This window comes from Leptidea sinapis, chromosome 33, assembly GCF_905404315.1.
Source record: "Leptidea sinapis chromosome 33, ilLepSina1.1, whole genome shotgun sequence".
Taxonomy (NCBI): Eukaryota; Metazoa; Arthropoda; class Insecta; order Lepidoptera; family Pieridae; genus Leptidea; species Leptidea sinapis.
Window position 1 is genome coordinate 5,035,431 of NC_066297.1, and position 17,030 is coordinate 5,052,460.

Below are 17,030 nucleotides of genomic sequence, written 5' to 3' on the forward strand. Positions count from 1 at the left end.
TTACTCATTTGTGCCAGTGCTCCACACAATTTGGTTTGTTTTTAACCAGGGCTAAGACACAGAGTTCAATAAAAATATTAGGTGCAGACTTAGTCTACTTTTATTATTTCCCATTATTATTCCAATTTTCCAAGTATAAAATTAACATTGATAAAGCGATTTTTATACCCTTGATGGAATATTATTCCAAAAATTTTAAGTTAAATGTCTATAATGTGAAAAAAAGTTTCACTTTTACCGTAGTTTCATAAAACCACACAATCTTTTTTTTATTAAAGTGAAACTTTTATTTGCTTTTGGTAAACAACGACACATCTAGTGAGTCCAAAAAACTGGTCAACGAGGAAAAAGCAAAGAATAGTGCAAAAATGAATGACGATGAATTAATTTTTTTCCCCATTATCATTCCAATTTTCCAAGTATAAAATTTAGATTGATAAAGTAATTTTTTATACCCTTAATTTGAATATTATTCCAAACATTTTCAGTTAAATGTGTATAATGTTAAAAAAAGTTTCACTTTTACCGTGGTTTCATAAAACCACACAATCACCACACCACACATCAAATTATATTTTATTTTTAGTTACAATTCTTGAATAAGTACATTAGAATTGTGTATATGTAAATTGTTAGTATCATTATTTAATCCTAAAAAAGTAACAAATGGATAGAGTGAGAGAGGAGAAGCATGCCTACCGCTGCCGTATCCGTGAGAGAAAGGGAAGCCAGACTGACGTGGCGACGTAACGCGTTACGCTACTAAGCGGTTTAACCTCCCTTATGAAGTTATCACTTCTAAAACTAGTATGTACCACAGTTAATACTTGATAAACATTAAAAAGTTCTGAGTTCACGGTTGTCGTTCAAAGAATTTGTTGACGCTTCCATTACCTACAGAATGTTGATTGAACAATGTTACATTATAAAATAGATAGTCTGAGTCTTACAAAGTAAAGCTTGAGCTTACACGAACGCAATATAAACAATTTTTAAGACATCGATACGAAAACTGTTAAAATGTGTTTCGGTGATTAACACAGTTAAGAGGTGCATATCACGTCATCACAGATGTCCACTGACTATAGTTAATACGGAATATGTAGTATAAGAACTAAACGATGTTATTGTTAACTGAGATAGGTACGCAATAGGCCTGCTGAGACTTGTTCTAGGTTATCACGGGCTATTATCCTCAACTCAACGACTACAGTGCGCCTATTTTGCATGGTGAGGTGATCAAACCTCTGATGTCACCCATGACCTCGGGGAGAGTCCTCGGTGGCCCCAGTTTGGCCCGGTATGTGGCCACACTCCTACACTCTAGAATGATGTTTGCGGCCGTTTCTTCTGCCTCCATGCAGGCTCTGCACAGTGGACTGTCGGTGACACCTATATGATGCTGTTAAGTGGTCCGTGACCCGTTAGTACATTTATATTATATATAGTTATTTTACGTAACCTAGGTCGTGGAAGTTTTACTAGCTTGCAAGAGAGCTTGGAGTCTATTTGAAGTACAGCTTCTTTTTCTTGTCACACCCACTCACACGTCAACAGTCACTGTTGACGTATGACCGTAGCAGGCCAGCTAGACGGGAGAGGGATAGTTGGTTCTGTTCCTTTTGCTGTCATCGCTGAGCCCCTCCTGGCCAATTCATCAGCGGCATCGTTCCCCCGTAAGTTACTGTGACCCTTTATCCATTGGAGAGTTACTTAGTTGTTGTTATCGCATAACTCCCTCAGACACTGGTGACAGTTGTATATTAGCTTTGAGGTGAAAGTGTTGCTTTGTAGGGCTTATAGTACTGATTTGCTATCTGAAAGGATGCGGATGGAATAGTCTTTTACTTTTCGAGTCAAAGTAGCTGTGACTGCTTCTATTATACCATATTACCCATGCATTCTGCTTGAAAGACAGTGTTATGAGCTCCTAATGATGCAGCTATTTTTATATTTAGGTCTTCCGAGAAAACTCCGTATCCCGTGCCCGACCTTGTCTTTTAGCCATCTGAGAAAATCCGGAATCTTTTATATTGAAGTCCTCTTTCAGTTCTTCGTACAGCTGTATTTTGTATCTCTTATCGCATATGTATTCCTTTGGAGATCTATCAGTTACTGCCAACCGCAGAGGATCCTTTTCTATCACCTCGTTTAAAACCTCTGGGTATGGGGATTGAGTGGTTTTCCAAAGATTTAGTGTCTTCAACCTTACTGCAGCGCAGGCCGCCTCTTGTTTTATAAGGAGGTGTAGGGCCGGAAGATTCAACATTGCTTCTAAAGCTGCGGTAGGTGTAGTTTGCATACATCCTGTGATAGCCATACACGCTTTGGAATCGTTGCAGTTAATTATAATAATTACAGTGTTCAGCTTGGTACGTGGCACCAGGCAACTGCACCGTAACACATCATAGGTCGTATTACAGCTTATCATTCTACGGCATTGCCAGAAAGTTATGGTGGCTGTATTTATTTGTGACTCTAGTTTAATTTGCTGTCAAGTATTAATCCTAAATACTTCACTTCAAATGGAGTTCGGTGTTAAACAGTTTCGGCAGTTAAAAGATACCCAGAACTCTTTTGTTTGTGAACATTACCAGTTCCGTTTTTGATGGGTAGACTGATAGGTCGTTGTCGTCGCACCATCTTTCAACAATTTTTAATGCTGCGTTTGTTACCTCACATTTCCCTGTTTTTTTCCCGGGGCGTAAAAAGAATAGGGGAGTCCCAGGCCCATGGGTGTCGTAAGAGGCGACTAAGGGCTTTTTAGAAGTGGGAGAGTCACGCTGCCGTCTTTTGACGTCAGCACAATCGGGCCAGACTCGTCCGGGTTAATTACCACACTCGCACGTTATGTATATATATATATATATATATATATATATATATATATATATGTTTCGCATAGGTTAGTGTAGAGGACCGGTGACCATTCCCCCCCCCCCCCCATCCACCCGAATATGACAGTGGAACTTAAAAAGATTTTACCCCAGGAGGGTACCGGCTCTACCAGAGTCGGAGAATCCCTCCCCGAGCACTCTAGCTCGGGCTGCCCTTCGTATTCTGGGGAGGGCACAGAACCGCACATGACCAAGGACAAACGAGGCAGTAACACCACGGCACCCCGCTCCACACTCAACGTGGACTTTTGCAATATCAGGGGAATTCACTCCAATTTAAATGCCGTCCACCACCACCTTGAGACGGCGCAGCCGGCCTTGTGTTTCCTTACGGAGACGCAGATATCTCGACCTAGCGATACGTCATATTTAACGTACCTCATGCCGGGGTATGTGTGTACGTTAGGGAGGATATCTGCTGTCACCGTCTCGGCAATTTTGAGGGAAGGGACCTGTCCACTCTCTGGCTCCGCGTAGATTTAGAGGACCGCGTCCGCATCTATGCGTGTGTCTACAGGTCCCATAGTGGTAACGCAGAAATCGATCATCTCATGGGCTGCGTTCAAGCGGCAATTGACGACGTGCTTGCACAGATCCCCTCCGCTGAAATCGTAGTCTTGGGTGATTTCAACGGGCACAATGCCGAATGGCTTGGATCACGTACCACAGACTACGCAGGGCGATCTGTGCATAATTTTGCATTGGCGTATGGTCTGTTCCAATTGGTTGAGTCGCCAACGCGGCTCCCGGATGTGGATAGCCACATGCCGTCCTTATTGGATCTTCTGCTGACTATGCATGTCTCTGTCCATGCCGCCGTTGCACATGAGGAATGACACCCTGGCCCATACGGCAAAAGAGAAAGCCGATCTCTTGTGGACTCTTTTCGCCAACTCGACTCTTGACGACAACGGAAAAACACCGCCGACCATCCCGCGGTGTCAGAGCTCTATGCCTGAAGTACAGTTCAGACAGAAAACTGTTAGTCGAGCTCTGTTTTCGTTGGACGTCAGGAAGTCGAGCGGGCCGGATGGCATTTCTCCAATCGTGCTTAGAACGTGTGCCCCTGAGTTGACGCCGGTGCTTACGCGTTTATTCCGGCACTCTTATTCTAAAGGCGTAGTCCCTGACTCATGGAAGCCAGCCCTTGTCCATCCGATCCAAAGAAAACAGGAGACAGTTCGGATCCGGCAAACTACAGGCCTATTGCTATTGCCTCCCTGCTCTCCAAAATCATGGAGAGCATAATTAGCTGTCAGCTCTTTGTATACCTAGAGGGTCACCAGTTGATCAACGACCGACAATACGGGTTTCGCCATGGTCGGTCGGCAGGTGATCTTCTGGTATACCTAGCACATAGATGGGCTGCGGCTATTGAAAGCAAGGGGGAAGGCCTGGCAGTTAGCCTGGATATTGCGAACGCCTTTGATCGTGCATGACACAAGGCGCTCCTCACCAAACTTTCATCATTTGGGCTTCCCGACAGCTTGTGCAATTGGCCCTCCAGCTTCCTCACTGGGCGCAGCATACAGGTCGTTGTCGACGGATATTGCTCGAACCCGAAGCCCGTGAATGCTAGAGTGCCCCAAGGCTGTGTGCTGTCTCCCACGCGGTTTCTTCTGCATATCAATGATATGTTGGACACCTCCAACATTCATTGCTATGCAGACCGTTTCCGTTTTTATAATAAAATCCCTGAAGAAATTTGCAAACTACAATTAAAAAAGTTTAAAATATTTGTTAAACAGAAACTTTAAAAAAAAGCTTATTATAAAATTAAAGATTATATAACAGATAAAAGTGCATGGGATTAAAGCAATGTAAATAATTTAGCAGTAGGACTGTATTACTCTATTATTTGTATATTTTCTTGACTTCAAAAAGTGATGCGGTTATTCTATTTTGAGAAATAAACTATTTGAATTTGAATTTGAATTTGACGACAGCACTGGTGATGCCGTATACACGGGCCATGCAGGTCTCTCTCGGGAAATCGTCAACCAGTGCCGGGAGAAACTTGTGTCTTCTATCGAGTCCTCTCTTGAGAAGGTACGCGGAATGGGGAAAATTGAACCTTGTCCAATTTAACCCCCAGAAGACTCAAGTTTGCGCGTTTACCACTGAAAAAAAACCCCATTTGTCGTATCACCGCTCTTGGACAACACTTCCCTCAAAGCCTCGCCTAGTATCGGAATACTGGGTCTCAAAATCTCGAGCGATTGCCAATTTCGTGGTCATCTGGAAGGCAAAGTCATTAATAGAGCACGGCAATACTTCAAGCCGGCCCACATACTAGCGCTCTACAAAGCGCAGGTCCGGCCACATGGAGTATTGCTGTCATCTCTGGTCTGGCGCACCCCAGTATCAGCTCGATCCATTTGACCGCGTGCAACGCAGAGCAGCTCGAATTGTCGGGGACCCAGTGCTCTGTGAACGGCTGGATCACTTGGCGTTGCGTAGAGACGTCGCTTCATTGTGTGTCTTCTACCGCATTTATCACGGGGAGTGTTCCGAAGAGCTGTTTTACCTGATTCCTACCGCCGAATTCCACCTACGCACGACACGCCACAAGTTAGGATATCATCCTCACCATCTGGATGTGTGGCGGTCCTCCACAGTGCGGTTTTCAAGGAGCTTTCTTCCACATACTACAAAGCTGTGGAATGAGCTTCCTTGTGCGGTGTTTCCGGGACGATACGACATGGGTACCTTCAAAAAAAGCGCGCACACCTTCCTTATAGGCCGGTAACGCTCCTGTGATTCATCTGGTGCTGCAAGAGATTGTGGGCGGCGGTGATCACTTAACAACAGGTGACCGCTACGCTCGTTTGTCCTCCTATTCCATAAAAAAAAATATAGTACTGGCAAGCTTTCCGTATATCAATATAGTTAGGTCATCTGCGTAGGCTAAAGTAAAGTAGTGATTTTCGTTGAGAGTGGTAATAAGATCACTTACTGCCAAGTTCCATAAAAGAGGTGAGATTTCTCCATCTTGTGGGCAGCCGAGCCAGCTTAGCGACAATTGCCTTCTGTGTCTCACCTTTATTTAGTAAAATCACTCTGTGTTTGAACATGTTTTCAATCCATGATGTCAGAGTTGTACATACTCCATGGCGGTGTAGTGCTACTTTTATTTTTATAAATTTTGTCTTATCGAAGGCTCCTTCAATGTCCACGAAGGTTCCTAGACAAAAGATTTTGTCCGAAAGTGCGCGCTCTATAACGTTCACTACAGCGTGTAGTGCAGATTCGGTGCTTTTACCTTGACTGTACGCATGTTGATTAGGGTGTAAGTGTATGTTCTTAAGGTAATTCTCCCTCAGTTCTCTTTCACACAGTCTTTCTAGGGTCTCCAGGCCGAAAAAGGTAAGGCTGATGCGTCTGTATGATTTAGCGTTGGAATTGTCACTTTTACCTGGTTTAGGTATGAAGATCACTTTTACTTTCCTCCATTTCCTAGGGATGTTCAGGGCATGTCTAGCGCATAGATGCGCTAGACATGCCATATGTTGATCAGCCGGAGACGGCACTCTGTATGCTGCATTATTATGCACCCTGGAAAGTGCGTTTCCGTCAGGACTCGCTCGATTTCCTCTGGTGAGTTGGTAAATGTACCATCAGGTTTTTGCAGGGATCCGAGGATTTATCTAGGTTGATTAGAGATTATTTTCCTTGCCCTGTTTGCCTGGTTATGGCATTAGATGCCATTGCACTATTTACGCCAGCTTTCTTCTGTATCTGATTCGTTTCTTGTATTCAGACTTACACTCTTTGTAAATGTCCCAGTCGTATGATCGCCTGCGTTCATTGCGCGGTTCACATGTCTCCTCACTTTTTTCCTGAGCCTTTACAATTCAGGTCCCCACCAGGGTTGTGGTCTTGGTATGTCTGTTTGGGGTCAGGTGAGAGGACATGTAGCATGCAAACTGACAGTCATGAAATCGTACATTTGTGTTATGTGGTTTTCGATATGTTCTACTCCCATTATACTGGCTTGGAGTGTTTCTTCCTTTAGACGCGATTCCATGAGCATCTTGTACTGAATAAGATTTGTTCTGCGGGGTTTCCTCCTGGGAGGCGGTGTAATAATGTTTACCTCCAGGTTAAAGAGTATCCATCTGTGGTGTGAGCAGGATGCTTCCTTCGACACATGCCAGTTTGATATAGAATCAGACATTCCCTCCGTTGCTAAGGTAATCTCAATAATTGTTTTGCTCCTCCTTTACAAAGGCGGGTGATTTTGAAAAAAGGTATTCACTAAGTTGCTTACCCCTTTAGTGTGACGTTTGCATGCCCCAAAGCGGGTGATGTGCGTTACAGTCTGCAGCCACTATTAGCTCGCTCTTGGTGGTCTCGCAGTAGTTCTACCAGTCTGACAAATTCTTCGGGCGGTGAGTCTACCCCGTCTGGCATATAGACGGAGGCGACGACAATCACTCTCTGGCGAGTTGGATGGTTGTGTCTGTCCTGTAATTTTATTGCGCATAAATCTCTGAAACAAAAATCTGTTAGGGATTGCACATGTAGGTTATTTGAAATGTAGATACAGGCTCTAGGGTGATCTGGCCCTGTGTAATGTATAAGCTTACCTCCGATATTAGAGGGATGGCATATACGGCCCCGCCTAACCCAAGGCTCCTGGATTAGAGCTAAAGCTGTAGGGTTAACCTCCAACCATTTCCGAAGTTGGGCCGTTGGGTCATTTGGTTGAGCATCCATGGGTTCCGGCAGTGCAGCACCGTCGTCTCTGTGTGTCCCTGTAGATGCAATGTTCGCCTCACCGTTTGAATCCTTTGAGGGGGGGGGGGGTCTCGGTGTATTTACCCCCTGGCCCCTGGAACTTCAGAAACACTGAGCCCAGCATGAACGATAGCCGGCGCTCGTGCTCCAGAATTTTGGGGATTTGGTCCTCCGGAATGCTTACTATGACGAAGCTGTGGTCATTGTGGTGTTGTAGGGCATGTAGCAGCCAGCTGTCTACCTTTGCCCAAGATTTTTGGAACCGCAGCATACCGCCGATTGCTTTGGTGTCCTTCCATTCAATGTAGTAGAATGCCACACCTGACGCGGTTGGGAATGTCCCAAATGTTCTTCGGTGTTAGGGTGTCACCATTCGGGAGTTAAATTTCCGGGACAGCCGTTTTCAGCCACTTTATTGTTTTTAGATTAGAGCACCACAGTTTTAGGACGCCCCCATTGTAGACAGGTTTGCCCAGAAACGCAGGCCCTTCTCTGTCTTCACTCATAGCAGCAATAATGGCTGCCATGCACTTTTCTTCAAGCTTACTTTGAATAAGCTGTACTATATTCGCATCAAAGTGCCCTATTATGACGGATGTTATGGCCACGACAGGGTCAGTTTTCGCGGCGTTTGCCTACGATGTTGGTTTGGGCCGATTTAATAATTTGGCCCTCTTGTGGTCTACCCTTGGAGAGAGAGACTTGTTATGCTGAGACTTGTTATTTAGGGTAGATATATTCTTTGTCTTTGTGCTGAGCTATGAAGTCTCAGCACTTTAGAATATAAATCTACGCTCAGCACTCCCACTTCACGTAGTATTACATCGTCTTTGGTCTCAGCAGCCACAGAGTAAACTTTGTGTACCGTCAGCACCTAGGAGGAGGATTCTCGGTATAGAAAAAAATATATTCTTTGTTATTCTCATTCTGTGGTTACCACTCAGCCGTCAGCAGCAGCCAGCAAGTTCGGTTCTATTCTGTGCTCAGCAGTACACCTCTGAGTTAAGTTTTATTTTGTGGAATGTGGATTGCTTGATATTAGTTTATCGTCTTTGAAGACGATTTTTGTGTTTTAGTGAGTGAAATATTCTGTGAAGACAAACATACATACGGTATGTATTTAATTCTCATTTGTGTCTACGTTTTTCGGAATTTGCATTGAAAGCGATGATTATAATCAAAAGTGATGGGAATTACTGTGGTAACAAAAACAATACTTCATCACTACTTCTCATAGGCATTCATTACTTTCTGAATCAAATGGAATAAATATGTTATTTAAATTGCCCACTTTCCTCATTAAGTCAGCGGCAAAGATGAGGATAAAGTTTGAAAATTTGTTTTCGTAATTAGCTGCTCTTCTTAGTCATTTTTAATGTAAAGTATAAACGAAACCCCATGCTTAAACCTGTATTAAGCTCATTCTTTTAAATTGTGAAGCTAATTGGTATTTAATAACTTTAGATAAATAACAGATTAATAGCATTTATCATTAACATAATTTTAATAATTTTGGCTATAATCTAATGTTACCATTAAAATTGTGCACCAATTATTATCTCACAATAAAATTATGCCTGAATTTTGTTTTCCTTTTACAATTTACATATAAATTTTCGGTATGTAGTAATTTTATTGTGACATTTCACTGAAATCTAAATTTTTGTTTTAGAGTATTGGTAATGAGACCTAAATTGGGATTACCTCATACCTAAATTGGGATTTTGATAATTTCTAATACAAGAAAAACCCCTGTTAGGTTTTATTTATTGGCAAAAAGTTTTGGTTATTACTGAAATCTTCATGTTTTACTACATGAAGATTTCAGTAACAACCGAAGATGTATTATAAAAATTCTTAATTTAAGTATTAATCTTTTTTAAAGCTAAAATTTTACTATAATTTAGTTATAAAAAATTAGTTATTATGCATTATAAGTCTTATGCCTTGTAAACCTACAAAGTTTATTTAACTAACTAATGATAAAACAAAACAACAAGATAAAAAAAATAATCCCAATACATATTTTACATTGGCATTTTTTTTATGCGCATTAAATGCACATGACTTTGTTTGGATCTCTGATAGTTATTTAAATAAATGAACTATTGCCTGCAACTTTGTTCATGTGGAAATACGTTAATTCTAGGAAATTTTGATTTTCTAAAATAAACCTATATAAATATAGTAAACTATATATTAATCCGATGTATAATCTATATCCATTCTTAATTTCAGCCAAATTTGTCTAGTAGTTATTGTATGACAGAGTCACGAAAACACAAAAACATTCACACAAATAAATTTTTGCCTTTATAAGTAGCATTTTGGATGTTTTAATTACAATAAGTTATCTGATGGCATGTCCTATTTTTTTAAAACTTCCCTGTGAACAATATTTCTATTTGTTCATTCGGGCATACTCGGGATAAACCATACATAACTAAACAGTCATTTATGAGATCTGCACTGGATACTTTCAAAGTGTTAGAAGCTTATACATAGCTCACAATTTTTGACCACTTAGCTGTTGTTTGTAACCGTAATGGAGTCCAGGGTTTATATGATTTATGATAAACTAGACCCACAGACATTGTTGAATAAATAAAATACTATTTCTGATGAATTTGTCAATAATATTTCATAACATCAACCGTTATTTTTTTGTAAAATATGCTCTATTGTTATAATGAAATTGTTTCACAACAGATCTGTCAAACCGTCTGTTAATAAATTCTCTCACATAAAATATGTCCTTACAAAACAAATATTTGACATAAAAATAATTATGGGTCCTAAATCGAAATAATAACTATCCTATCTCTCAAGTTGGACTATACTGCACTCCATGAAGTAATCCCCATTAAAATCCATTCATTAGCTTAGGATTTCACTGGGAATAAACATCAGGACACTGGATTTGTATATATTATTTGTATTTCTGCACAGTAAAATTATATAAAGTGCCGATTGATTTAATAATTCCAAGTTTATCAAATGCAGCAAGGTCCCATTAAGATTACTATCATCTTGTGTTATCTGATAAGTTTTGCAGTATTACCAAATATATATTTGCTATGAAGTAATTTTATTTGCTCCACACAAATTACGAATATGTATCATGTGAACTTGATCAAATATATCTGAAGCCTTAGATTTCAGTAATTTGTCAGATTCAATGACTGGTTCACAATAGCTGAGTCTTGATCTGTTAAGTTTGACTTCAAAACATGTTTGGAGCCATAAGTTCATTATACCTCCTTGTTAAAAAAATTTTCTTCCTGTCTACTTGTTTGGGGATTACCCCAAACAAGTAGACAGGAAGAAAATTATTTTAATTAGATTACATTAGATTGTAATGGCTTAACCAACAATGATAATACTTCATTGAAGGACAAGAGAGCATCTGATGTAGCTATAATTGGAAGATCTCTAACATCTTGTGTGTGTTGATATTTTTTTATTATTTGGTTAGGATACAAGGTCAAACTTGTGAAAATAACGTAACAATGTTTGTCCTTAATGTATTAGTGGTAATAGTAATGTACTTATTTGTGAACATTGTCAATGATATCAAATGTTTCAAGGGTGGTGAAAATGTTATCTATCTATTCCATAACATAGATGTAATCAATAGTAAAATGTTATAGAAGTCAATTTCATATAAGTGTAAAATGGTACTTGTTTATTCTATAATTTTAATTTTTTTTTAAAAATTATCTGTTTTTGAAATTTTTCAATTAAGTTTCTATTTAAATAAAACTTTAATTGTAAAGCTGAAATTGTGGCTTCTAATTCTTCAGGACACTGGCCACTCTTGGGTCCGAATTCCGGTAGGTGCAAACATGATGAATATGAAGTAAACACAGTTTCATTGTGGAAAACTAGTTTATCTAGTATGTTGCTTTGTGGTCTTGGACTGATAAAAAATTTATATAAACCCCAATTTGTGATAAGATAACTGAATTTTGAAGAATCCATTAATGAATCAAATCATTATTTTACTAAGACTATTTTCAACATGTAACCGATTATTCAATATGATAAGCAAAAAAATCACCTTAACCCCATGTTTATACTATATTTTATGTAGGCCCTTTTGAAATATATTTACTTATAATTCATATTTCAAATATTCATTCATAGTTCATCCAAAGATATAACTCATCCTAAACTAGTGAATTCTTATTCTTACTAGGAAATTTATTACAAGTTTGATGGCACAATCGGCAGAATAGCTGACTCCATGTTTTTTTTTTTTTTAATTGGACATTCTGGAAATATACCTTATAATACTAAAATGTTCATATAAACTCATCAAAACAAAATAAGGCCCACCTTGTTTTTAGGCTGTCAGCAAAAAGTATTAATATTTATGTGTTTTTGTTGTAGAGGTCTGTTTAGGTAAGGTATTAAAAAAATATTTGAACTCAATCAATAATCAAAATTATTTATTTTAAACATACAAAAAACATATAGTAAGACGACGGACGAAAAAAAATAAGGACTCCGTGTCACCTTACATAACAGTGAGGCACCAAAACGAGCCGGTAAACGTGTACATACATAGCCCCAAGCATACATATTTACTAATACAAGCCGATCGGCCGCCAGTTTTGCGTCGCAATAAAATATTTTAAAAATGCCGTCGTGCGTTGTGAAATAGTGTAAAAACAATACTGTAAAAGTATTTGTGGATATATGATTATTTAAGTGAGAAAAAATTGTGTAGCTGGTATACCCCGTAACCTCACACACACTAGCATAAAGGTGCTTCACTTGCTAGCTCACGACGCGGAGTCCTTCTTTTTTTACAAGTCCGTGAGTCAGACTAAAAAAGTCAAGGGACAAAATTTGTGCAGTTTTGTTTTTTCGTGCACTTCACTTTTTTATCTACCCTCATGAAACAAACGCTCAAATTGTCGCTCAACACATTAATAATGATTCATACAGATGTCAAAAACACAACCAAATGCTTTTTATTTCGCTAATCATTGCCTCTTGAGTTATTTTCAAACAAAAATTTCTAAATAGATGATGGTGGGCCCTATTTTGTTTTGACGAGTTGAAACAATCAAATATTTGACTCTACAAACAATTTAGACCCTCCTCCATCAAATTGTTATGTGCAGTCATATGACAAGTTGTTTTTCGTAGGCATTGCAAAACAAAACTGACTCCAATATTTTTTTCCTGGATGCCATATCTTGTGCATTTGTAGAAACAAAGAAAAAAAAACAAAATGAAGATACAATAATTGATAAAGGTCTAATTAAAATAATACATACCTAACTTATCACAAAGAGGATGTAAATGCTACGTAATAAGAGGCGGGATTGCCTGAGTAAAAATTGAAATTTAGTTTAGTATAAAATGTGCCGTGATTTTACATAAGTTTGAAATATTAGTAATTACAGTATGGCGATTGGCGCCGAAGTATAATCCGGCTAAGTTTGAAAGCGAACAGTTGCTTAACAGTCGTTTTCAATAACCTATCTATCGACATAAAGCATTGGACTATAATTACTATGTTGGACACAACTAATTGATAGATAAGATCTTGTCATTAAACGGTGATAGCAATGTATCCGTAATTAGAAATACGTTGTTAAAAACGGCCGTAAAACGTGGTGGATTTCGGCTATCTCCGTTTTTTACAAGATTATATCCGTCATCTGTCAATCTATCAATGACTGCACGTTGCATACAATCGAGTGAATCGCTTTTCTCCTAGAGAGTTTAATTAAACAAATGTACAATAAGTAACAGTTCATTATTTTTTGGGTGAAATAAAAAAAAAACTTTACGCATAAAGATATAAAAATATTTTTAAAACGAATGCAAAAATATTTATAAAGACTGATTTGATATTAATATAAATGTTCCTAAAGTAAGCATTTGAAAGTATTTATTTGGCCATGTTCTTTCCCACACAAAGTGCTGACTCAAGGGCGTGATAAGTTTGTAATCCTAAATTGTCGACCTTCAGGCCGTTTGTTTTGGCTTCAGGCTAATTAGATTATCATTTACGTAATTGATAAATTGTATTGCGAGCGGTTATCAGTCGATGCGGGCGTTTTTCGTAACCCGATCTTGCTTGTGAAGTTTACATGATAGTTTTCGGCAGATTTTACCGTTGAAATTATTGCGATCTATATAATTTATAAATAGTGTTTATACGTTTAGAAATAAATATAAAATGTATTTGTTTACACTTCAGTTGGGCCTCTCTCAAAATAAATCTTAATATGTAGTTTAAAAAAAAATCACGCCGCAAATTTCTTTCATAGTTTCAATGAATATATTTAATGTGTATATGTATGTATGTATATATGTATATTATACTTTTTTTTAAATATAAAATACTGTTAATTATTTATTTATTTGTATATGTATATATCTATTAAACGATCTCGCAAAATTTATTTTGGCCTATAAAAAAAAAAAATGATTATACAAAAAAACCGTAATGCACACAAAATTTTATACAAATTGGTGCAGCCGTTTCGGAGGAATTTGGTAAGAAACACTGGGACACGAGAATTTTATCTATACTATATATATAATATTATAAAGCTGCAGTGTTTGTTTGTTTGAACGCGCTAATCTCTGGTACTACTGGTCCGATTTGAATGATTCTTTCAGTGTTTTGTAGTATTTCAGTACTGGCTAAGCTCCTGTGATTCAATTCAATCAAATGCAAGAGAATGTGGGCGGCGGTGATCACTTAACATCAGGTTACCCGTTTGCTCGTATGTCCTACCTTCCATAAAAATAAATAAGTTGGAAAAAATGTTTATTTTAAACGTATGTACCTAGTACACTTAAAAACAAAAGACTTAATTTTTTATGAAAGAGATAAACGGCGCCTTTTTCTACCGTGAAGCAGTAATGTGTAAACATTACATTACGGCATCGCAATAGCGGTTTTTTTTTGCGACCTACGCCTCTTTTTTTGGCAATTTTTTCCATCATGATGAGTTGTTTCGACGACTTTCCTCATCTTGGTAGTTTGCATGAGTTCGCGTTTTTGATTGACGCGGCGCAGAATTTCCACATTCGTGATCTTATGAGTCCAATTAATGGCCAACACACGCCTGTATGCCCACATTTCAAAAGCTTTTATACGTTTCCTGGAGTCCTCTTTTATAGTCCACGCCTCACATCCGTATAGAAGTATGGGCCAGATTTAACAGCGCAGTAAACGAGTGCGCAAGGAAATCTTAAGAGCGCGGTTGCAAAGGTCAAAGTCATTTTACTAAAGGTGCTTCGTTCAATTCTGGTCTTAATTCTCATTTAACCACGTACCTAAATATTTGTATTCGCGCACTCTTTCTAGTTTTTGGCCTGCTACTGTTATTATTCCCATTATCACAGAAAAAGTCACAAGTAATTTAATTAATTATACGTGATTGTTTACGTTCTTACTAACAATACTTAATTTTAGAGCGACTAAGTATGGAAATAGATCCTTTGTTCATACTACAGAGGAATTTGTTAAAGGGTTCGGATAGAAGCTTCGATGGGCAACCCTTAAAATTGAATGAATTAATGCCGGTTTGCGAATGTCAGCGATACGAGTACTACTTCTTTTTGTCCCCGCAGCAACGGTTATTATCGTGAACGGTAGCTGGTTCGACGTCCGTTATGTGAGTCACCATCGCGCGGCGACTGCGTCCATACTCAATTGTTGCTGTCGGCTGTTAAATATATCACGATCCACGGCTAGTGTTTGTCGCGCGGTTTAATGTGCTGCGTGAAATGTTTTCAGGATTCCATGCCTCTAGGAAACCTCATACTAAACCCATGTGTCTGTAATTAATACACCGTCTACCACTTCATCAGTGGAAAGCTCCCGTGCAAAGGATGCCAGCTAGATTATGGGTACCACAAGGGGGCCGTCTTCTGCCGTGAAGCAAACCTCATTTTCAACAACTAAATATTCTTACATTACCTTGCACATATATATTCGAAATATGTAAGTTTGTAAGAAAACACCCAAATCTATACACTAAAATATTAGACGTGCCCCGGCACAACACACCTCGCTATAAAAATAATCTTATGCAAACTAACTATAAATTAACATTACACAGTTCCGGTCCCTTCCCAATGTCAGTTAAAATTTATAATAAGTTACCAGAACACCTAAAAGCCGAAACCAATTTTAAAAAATTCATAAGCTCTTTGAGAAAGTTACTTTTGGAAAAACGTTACTATTCTATTAATGAATACATAGAGGAAAAATATATTTGAATGTCTGCCCCTCTGTCGTTCATTGCTATGCCTTATTACGAGGTGCATCTGATAATTATTTAGTGCTACAATTTTGTTTAGTAACTAAGACGCATGTAACGCAATTTAATTAAATAAATAAATATTATTAATAACCATCAGCTGAACGTCCTGCTCGTCTCGTCCCTTATTTTCATAAAAAAATATATATAATTATTATAGTGACAAGCTTATAAAATCGCCGTTTATCGTCAAAAGCAAGTTTATCGGTTCAAAGACGTACTGCGTATATTAGACGCATTATTGGCATTTTGAAGATAATGGCATAATAACATTGAAAGGATTAAGATTACATTCCTTATACAAATGATTTAAGTTTTCTTTAGAACACGTCCTGAGGATGCCTCGTGTAGAGGCGAAACACGTGTCGAATTGTTTTAAAGACAAATATTGGCGAAATAAACACTAAAGAAAATCTTAAATCATTTGTATAATTATGGATTTCCGCAAAGTAACGCCTAATTCAATATTTTTTTTTATTACATTCCTTGTCCTATAGCATTATTTACACTTATAGCCCACTTTTATTTTACTTTTAAATATAAAATACTTAATTATTTTTAAATTAATACATTTAGGTACTTTAAATAGAGTGAATCTGTAATTGGCAGTCGGCCATCGCATAATAGTTTTGTAATTAGATTACTTTTCATGTGCTGTTGGTTTAAAAGGCATTTATATCCTCAAAAATGATTACTCTAGAATTCTATTTGATGTCATTTCTAACACTACTACTACCACCGCTTTGGAAAAAAATGGCGTTCTGAGAGAGAAGAAGCGGTGCAAGAAACCCAGGATGTCGGTTGCCTCAACGTTCCCCATCACGTGAGCGTCTTGCCCGTTTGCCTCCTCTTATAATATATTAAAAAAACTCGTAGGAAGAATCTGCACTATTATATTAGTTTAATATGCATTGCTCTTAATAAGTTTTAACATTTATATCTGACATCAGTGAGTCTACATAATATTGTCCCATAGACTTATAATATACTAGCGTATAGACGAACAAAGCGTGCAAGAGAGAATAACATCTACAATACATACTGACCTCTATTATCTACCACTGGACTGGCGGCTGTCAAAGTGTTTTTGTGCCTG

General features: G+C 38.2%; 1 protein-coding gene across 4 annotated transcripts in view; it reads left to right on the top strand.

The window, feature by feature from the left end:
- Positions 1 to 8,577: 8,577 nt before the first annotated feature.
- The window catches only part of LOC126974692 (mitogen-activated protein kinase-binding protein 1), a 147,111-nt gene continuing 138,658 nt past the window's right edge, over positions 8,578 to 17,030 (top strand). For all 4 annotated transcript variants that reach the window (XM_050822251.1, XM_050822258.1, XM_050822260.1 and 1 more), the window contains exon 1: positions 8,578 to 8,749. The gene's annotated coding sequence lies outside the window, so the exon portion shown is untranslated. The remainder of the gene's footprint in view (positions 8,750 to 17,030) is intronic.